This window comes from Gymnoscopelus microlampas, assembly GCF_963454915.1.
Source record: "Gymnoscopelus microlampas genome assembly, chromosome: 10".
NCBI lineage: Eukaryota > Metazoa > Chordata > Actinopteri > Myctophiformes > Myctophidae > Gymnoscopelus > Gymnoscopelus microlampas.
The window spans coordinates 15,607,331-15,615,981 of record NC_139947.1 but is presented as its reverse complement, the minus strand read 5'-3'; positions in this window follow the sequence as shown (position 1 = coordinate 15,615,981).

The window sequence follows — 8,651 nt, the reverse complement described above, 5'->3', positions numbered from 1 at the left end:
CATAAAGTAAACATTTTGTTCAGGGCCCCCTCCCTCCAAGATAATAATGATGAAGTATTATTATTATTATTTCGTTTTTTTTTTTGTGCTCACAGATATCATTGCCTTTTTTGTCTGATACAAATTCAAACTGTAATACAGTATTGATAATTCTAACTTTTTAATATTGTGAAACATTTTAATATTGTGTGCTAGTTTGTCATTAATATGAAACGACACCAATATTTGTATTGATGTCGAATTTTGATGGCTGGGGCTGGGGGGGTAGTTTTTGACCAAAACAGTGGGCCCCAAGAATACATTGTGTGGTAGGTCGTGCAAAAACCCTTGGGTCAGCAGTGAACGGCCTCATCACAACATTGCCACGTTGTGGAGGAGCGTGCGATAGCGGTCGGAGGGGAAAAAAAAACTGCCTGGACTCAGAAGCGTGGCAAAGACCGCACCACCCTGCTCGCATCTCGTTAACACGCCTCGTCAGCAGTATCCCAGCCTGCGTTGGCAACAAGGGAAGCATCTTTACAAAAGGACGAGGGAGGGAAGAATGAGTGTGGCCGTCTGCGCGGACGCAGGGGGTGTGGGGGGTGTGGGGGACACTTAATTGTCCCTTTAAGTGTGTTCTCTCTCCTGCAGAGTGGAGGTGTGGAGGGTAACGGCCACCTTAAATCACCGCCCCGGCCACGGCCGTCATTAAAGCCATAATGCCAGGCTCTCGCTTTAATGGAAATGGAAGCCGGCGCGGCAGTGGGTGTAAATTAAAGTGTAAGGCCCGAGTTGGGGGGAAAGATTCGCCGGCTCTGACAGGTGCAGCCTGAATTAGCTGTAGTGCTGTTCTAGCAGTCAGGAGGGAGAGAGGGAACGCCAGTATTGATTTTAAGCGCTGTTGCACTTCCTATCTGAAAAAAAAGGGGAATGTGTATTACTGGGGCTAAAGCGCATCAATCACACCGCATTCCACCCGCTCTGCTCCTGGCATACTTCAGATTTTGTCGAAATGATAAACAAACGGACCCAAACAAGAAAAAGAAAGGAAAAAACACAAAAAAAAACAGAAGACTTGGCTTACAGTAGCCGATGTGGGACAGTCGACGGACGACGCGGAGTTGCGCCGGTGCCGGCCAGCGGTACACTGTATACGGCGGGCACGCGTGCACGTAGTGTAATTGGTGTAATTCATCTGGTCTCGCGTTGTGTTGACAGGATGCCATCTCTATTCGGGGCATGTCCTGTTGTTGTAGTATGTCACCTTGGTCAAACAGCTGGCGTCAGCTCCTTGGGCTCCCGGCTGGTAACCCCCCCCCCCCCTTCCCCTCCAACCCCCCCGCCCCCCCCCCCGCTCCCGGCTCACATGTTTATGACCCATACCGGCATGTGCGTGCGTGCACGTGCACTTGTATTACTACGAGTGCACAGATATCCCCACAAGCGTAGTAGAATTTGAGATTTTTTTTCTCCTGATCCTCACAAGAGAAATGATTGTTTTTATGCTTAAAAAAATATTTTTTGAAGTTTAGGTTTACAATTAGGAAACGATTCAGGTTGGGGTTATAGGGTTAGAATTAGACATTTAGAGGTTAGTTTAAGGGTTATGTTTAGAGATCTGCCTGGTTGTTTTGCTTGTGCAAAGCTTGCAACTAAGTATGACTCAGACTTTTAGGCAAAATTGCATTCATAATATTGCCCTCCTTAAATGTCGGATGTCCTCACGAGCACAGAATAGTAATACTAACATGTGTATGCAGTGGTGGAAAAAGTACTCAAATGTTTTAAGTAAAAGTCTCAATACTGCATCGCGACGCATTGTGAGCTTGTAGATCGGCTATTTTCAAATGGCCTAAATGTATATGGGGCTGAAGTGGTTAATGTATGTTTTGTAATAACAATCAAAATCTACAAAGTAACTCAAGTTTTCAAATAATTGTAGTGGAGTAAAAGTACAATATTTGCCTCTGAGATGTAGTGGAGTAGAAGTAAAAGTACCGGAAATTGGAAATACTCCAGTAAAGTAAAAAATCCTCAAAAGTGTAGGCTACTTAAGTACAGTACTTGAGTAAATGTACTTGGTCACTTTCCACCACTGCATGTGTATGTCGTATGTGAATACGCGCGTGTGTCAGAGTGAGCTCATGCATGTGGAGCAGAGCCTCCTCTATGCATTGCATGGAACCTGCTGGCTGCTTATCTCTGCCTCCCAGCCTGACCCACTGACCTCTGCCTACAAGGGCCCTGGCAGGTGGGGTCACCCGCTTCCATACATGCTGCTCACGCAGGTCAGATCCACGCGCGGACGCACGTGCACACTTGCAGGTCAGCGCGAATGAATGCACACAAAGACTTATGTACAGCACACGCACGCGCGCACACACACACACACACACACACACACACACACACACACACACACACACACACAGAGGTGTGATGACACATGATAAGGCAGCCTCTTAACCACAGGTCTCTCCACCGCGGCGACCTTTCACCTTTGACCTTGAGTAGAAAGCGGTACATAAAGGCCACGCATCAATCAGCTTCCATCAATCACGTGCGTCACTGCGCCCCCCCACCCCCGTCCCCCCGTCCCTGTCCCCCACGTCTACCTCTGCCCCTGCATCCATCACCGCCGCCCGCGCGCCGCACGCTGACGGGCTGGGAAAACACTAAACGCTTGACAACCCCTCACCACGCCTTCCCTGTCTGGCATGTCACAACAACTGCATGCATGTACACACACACATGCACACACACACACACACACACACACTCACACACACACGCACGCACGCACGCACACGGGCTGTCACATATTCACAGACATGCATTTCCTGCTGCCTTCAGAGTAATAATGGCTCTTCTCGTCCATGTGAAGTGCTCTGTGGCGCAGACCCCCCCCCCCCCCCCCCACACACACACACACACACACACACACTGCACACTTGGGACCCAGCAGTAGGTCAACCAGAGGGCTGTAGGACCCTGGGGAGCCAGCCAAGCACAGCACAGGTGCCACTGATGACTTGTCCAAGGCCACAGACCTCATCTGGGCCACTGGACTGGCTAATCACTCCATTGAAAAATAAAATGTAAAAAAAAAAAGGTGAGCCACCACGAGTCTCTGTGGCGCGTCGTTCCCCGTTAGCTCGCATCCATCCGTGCAGTGGTGGAAAGAGTACTCACATCTCGGAATTCAAAATTGACTTGAGTAACAGTACAAAAGTATTGGTATCAAAATGTACTTAAAGTACCAAAAGTAAAAGTACTAAAATGTTTGAAAATAGCAAAGTCTGCAAAGTAACTATCAACTAAAGTTTTCAAATAATTGTAATGGAGTAAAAGTACAATATTTGCCTCTGAGATGTAGAGGAGTAGAAGTAAAAGTACTGAAAATTGGAAATACTCCAGTAAAGTACAAATACCTCAAAACTGTACTTAAGTACAGTACTTGAGTAAATGTGCTCAGTTACTTTACACCACTGCAACTTGTGAACTTGTACTGTAGGTCGTACGGTGGCGCATAAATCAGGCATCGGCTCGTGGCCGTGCCGTGCGCGCACGCCACGCTAGCAGCAGCTTGTAATGTCCCTGCACCCCTGTGCCACCTTTTCCCTGTTAAAGTTCTTCATTTTCATTTTCATTTTGCCATTGCCGCGGCGCAGATAACAGCACCTGCGGTTTGTCATATTACTCCTCGAGACAAGAGGAATAATAATGAGCCTAATAGCAAATACCGCCAGGCTGTATCTCGTGACTAAAATAAGCTCAAGTTCATTGAGGTTCCACTCTGAGGTGGTTGGAGGGTGGGGGGGGAGGGGGGGGGGGGGGAGGGGAGGGTTGTCGTGATAAAAAAAAAGAGAGAAAAAAGGTGAGTATAGCGCTCTTTTGGCCCGTGTTCCATAATTACAGCGGGGAAACGTATTCTAATTGGCAGTGTCTTTATGCGGGAGCCATTATCAATGTCCCTCCCAGGCAGGGGAGGAGAGGGAGAGGTGGAGGGGGGGGTTATGGGTGTGTGTGTGTGTGAGGGGTGTGGGGGGTGGGAGGAGGGGGGTTCTATGTGACGGAGCCCAGGGTCCATTTACACATGGGTGAGGACCGTTAATAATGCCAGCATAGCGATACTGACACGCAGGACTAGAAAGGTTTAACATAATGAGCCAGGTTGTTACGTGAGACCCGGGTCAGGCTACATGTCTGTAAAGCTGCCCGGATACACCGGTTTTCCAGTACGCGGCAACGTGCACACGCTGGCGCTGGGGTTCGACCGCACGGGACTGAATAGCCTCAGAAACTACAGGTCTAGATCTACAGGTTCAGCTCGAGACCCAAAATAGACATTTGGCGTCTCAGCGGGACCCAAACATAACCACGTAAGCCCTATTTAATAAAGAAAAAATGTTTTTTGATATAAAAATATATCTGAAATTCTGTGAGAAAATAAAAGGGATAATTTACTTGTGACCCAGAAAAATGGGTCCAAGACCCAAGAATGGGTCCATGACCCATTGTTTGGGAACCCCTGGTCTAGATGAGGACACAGATGTCTGTCCCAAAGTCATGTCACGACGCGTGGCCAGAGCCACGGATTTATAGAACGTCATCAGTTCCAGCGCCGGCGAGTCAGAATCACAAGTCAGCATGTCCGGGGATTTGCCGGAGAAAAAGTCAGGTCAGCCCTTGAAATGGAAGTCCATGTTGGGCTGGTTTAAGGAGGTCTGTGTTTGGTCAATTCATGTTTCTGTCATGCTTTCTTTTTTTGTCTTAGGGGCGGTCTTTAACAACATGAACTCTCGCGTCCCTATATTCTGGGCATATCATAACAGGCAAGCATTCAGCGGAAATAGGCAAGCGTTCAGCAAAAATAGCAGATCTGCAAGCTCACAACACGCTTCGATGCGTCGTGAGCTTGTACTGTAGATCAGCTTTTTTTTGCCGAAGAGGTTCGGTGTAGAGGGAACAAGGAAGGGACCAAGCATAGACCCCAGGGGGACACCCCGGTCAAAAAGTACCACATTTACAGCAGTTGTGCAGTGCCCCAGACATTAGATATCAATCTAATCGTCTGACAACTGCGAGACTGATCCCAGAGCTGCTCAAACACAGACCAAGCTGGTCAAACACAGAGCTGTTCACCAAGCGTCAGATGATCAACGGCAGGTAGATTATAGTGCAGTCTGCACCGTCACAGCGGGGAAATGACTTCACACTACAGTTGACATTCAATTTTCACGTGTCGGAATTTACTAATAAGACAAGGGGAATGTGTTTTCGATCTGCAAATTGGCCCGGTGCCTATCTGCATATAATTTGTAACAAAAAAACAAATGCTGTGCGGGCACCATTTTTCTATTTCCAAACATTACAGCAGCTCTTGGCATTTTATTCGTAATGTAGGTGTAACTTCTGACCTCGACAAACACCCCCGGCTTCGACAGAGTTATTAGTTGAGTGGCGAATGTGCCGACAGATAGGGACACATTAGCATACCGTTCTCAGCAGACACTGCACCACCGCATGTTGTGTTAATTGGCTTGCTAAAAGGCAATTATTAGTCAACATTAATATTCTATCGTTTATCTGTAAAGTGCAAACTTTTTTGAACTGCCATCAGCAGCTTGTAATATTAAACATTCTCCGCCGAACTTAAAGGGTGGTTGAGAGTCTGCACGTAAGGGATTTGATCTCTGTGGCAGAAAAATACATGTAAATTGAAAAGTCTCCAAACACTGGCTGTTGGAATGCAACACTTAACCGCAGCATCCCTATTCGTCATCTGTTTTTACGTCCGGAGACTCCCAATCAGGACAGGCTTCAGACACCCCTCCTGCAGGAGACTTGGCTCAGATCTGAAGCCATTTGATTTTGGCGTTAGGAACCTGTTGCGACCGCATGCCCTATTTTGGGGTGAAAATTCAGCAGGGAATAAAAGCAAATCTACAAGCTGTAAGGCGTGTAGAGCGAAAACAGGAGGGGGCCTATCATATAGAGCCCAGGGGGAAGGACTCCGGTCAACTAAGAATATAGTACTGTAAGTGGTTAAAGTTATGGATCTTCGGGGACTAGCAGCGATGAAGTGGGTCTCTTACCTTGTTTTAGGGGACGTCGTTAGCCACTCTTCATGCTTTTCAAATGTTATCAAGTAAGCTGCGATCTCCTGAAAAAAAGAAGGAGAAAAAAAAAAGAGACAAGGAGGGGGGAGAGAGAGAGAGATGCTTAGATATGTCATCTTTAATCACCGTACACCTGTGTTTGTAATATGGGTGAGAGACTGCTTCATTGACATTCAGACAACCTAAGCAGCAGCATAAACAGTGCGGTCTGGGGACGGGCCCCGGTCGGTTTCGGCGAGCCAGAGCAGGTAAACGAAGTAGGGCAACGAGACGGACGAGCGTGGAATGCAGCCGAGGTCAGATCATCTACTGAGACCCCTCTTTGTTAAAGGAGCTTTGATCAAGTTCGTCTATGGAGGACTTCAAGGTGATCTTTGGAAAGACTGGCGTGTCAGTGTTTCACAGAGAGAGAGAGCGGCTTTTAACATTTTTGGCTCAATCCTCGCCCCCAAATCCCTTTGATCTACCCTTGACACTCACCTATGGATCAATCCCCCCCTCCCCCTCTTTAACCTCTGAATAATAATCTCCCACACACACATTGACATGCGTGGCACATTTCAAGAAGGCTACGTGGACCCCTGCGGAGTCAGTCAGTCGTGCAACACAGTGATGCTTATAGGCGCCGATGGTAAACACAGGCAGAGACGCACCACCGGCAGAGATAGCGGGCGCTTCAGACTCTTTCATGTTTCCCGTGATCTCTCCTACTTAGGCCTAATTTATGCCCCTGCCGCATGACGGCGTCGGGCAGGCAAAAAACAGCAGACCTACAAGCTCACAACGAGTTGCGGATGCGCCACGCTGTGAGCTTATAGGTCGGCTATTTTTGGTACGCGGCGGCAGTGTTTGACAAAGCATGAATCGGAACATTTTTTGCACCAAACTGATGAGCAGAAAATAAAAGCACTTTGGACGCTGCCAGACTACCTAATGATTACCAGTGACAGCTAGCAATTCATTCCTCAGCACGAGCATTCGTCAGCCAGTCAGAGTGTCACACAGTGCACGGTGCGAGGACAGGGCCACTGCTATCTTCCATAATAATATTATCATCCTTTCACTCGTCTAGGGGACGCGCCTCTCCGCCCACATGTTGGGACTGTTTGCATACCTCTCGCAGTGCAGACTAGTCGGGGTCTGCTCTGTTTTATTTTTTGTGAGGCTCGACTTTGAGCAAACGCAACATCATTCCAGGCTTGAATTTGTGGCTGTTGCGTCACTCGTCCACAGGGGGCAATAATGTCCACATAACAGCAGCTGCTGCCCCAATGAAAATGGGGGGAAAAATAATATAAAAGAAGTTATGAGAAACAAGCTGCGTCACAAAGCTGTCACACGGACCGTGTCGGTTGCACTATTTTTATACAAGCACACACACACGCACGCGCACACACACGCACGCACACACACACACACACACACACACACACACACACACACACACACACACACACACACACACACACACACACACACACACACTCACTGAGTGAGCACAGCAGCAAGAAGCTGGTGACCTGGCACAGAGTCATGACTCACCACAGGCAGCCCAAGGGGCTTCTACAGGGGGTGTGGTGGGGGGGGGGGGGGTGTATGGGGCTCCCAGGTTGGCAGGGGTCCCGCTAGGGAGGGGCTGCTAGTGTGCCTGGTGCCCATGCCTCCAGGTGCAGGCTGGGAGATAATGCTGCGTTGATTAACTTCCTGTTCTGCTGCCATAACGACCGGAGGCAGCGAGAGGCGCATGACAAGATGGAGTCTGAATTAAGTGGAGGCTCGGAAGGGGCGGGGCGGGGGGGAACAGGGGGGGGGGGGTGTGTGTGTGCGTGTGCTTTTTTCTTTCTTTTTTGAGGGGGGGGGGAGCTGTCAAGTCGAGCTGCTCAGAGGCTCTGCTCTTCTCCTTCTTATACATACTGTATGTTCAGCTAGGCCGCTTCCTTTTGCCCGACAAGAAAGTGCTCAATAAAGTGGAGAAGAAAAACACACTGCCAGTACCCACAGTGCACCGCTTTGCTGCTGACTGAGGGAGCCACTGCACTGCACTGTAGCCCCCCTGCAACTAAACAAGCACGGAGACAGTCCATGGTACCGCAGAGCGATGTGGCCATTCAACCTTCACCTATTAGCGTGTCCAGGGTTGGACATTGTAAAACACAGAGAGAGGGGCATTTTCTTTACCACGAAAGCCCTACACTTCTTTGTATGACACATCAGACAAAATCAGCAGATCTACGAGCTTGCATCACAATGTGTTGTGAGTTTGCAAAATCTGCTATTTTTGCTATTTTTGAATTGTTTTGAAAATCGTTATGTGGTTCAAATTAAAAAATAAATGTAAATAGTGAAGTTGTGATATTATCAAACAAACATTGAACATATCAGACACTAGTCTACATTTCCAAAAAGGAAATGCACATATTTGATTCAGTTTGACGAGAAGCAGGGTTAAAACATATCCCCACCGGCCATAAAAATTAATGACCAGGGGGGTATCAAAAGCAGAGGCATGGATCCCCCCCCCCCCCTTCCGCCCACCCCCCCCCCCAGCAA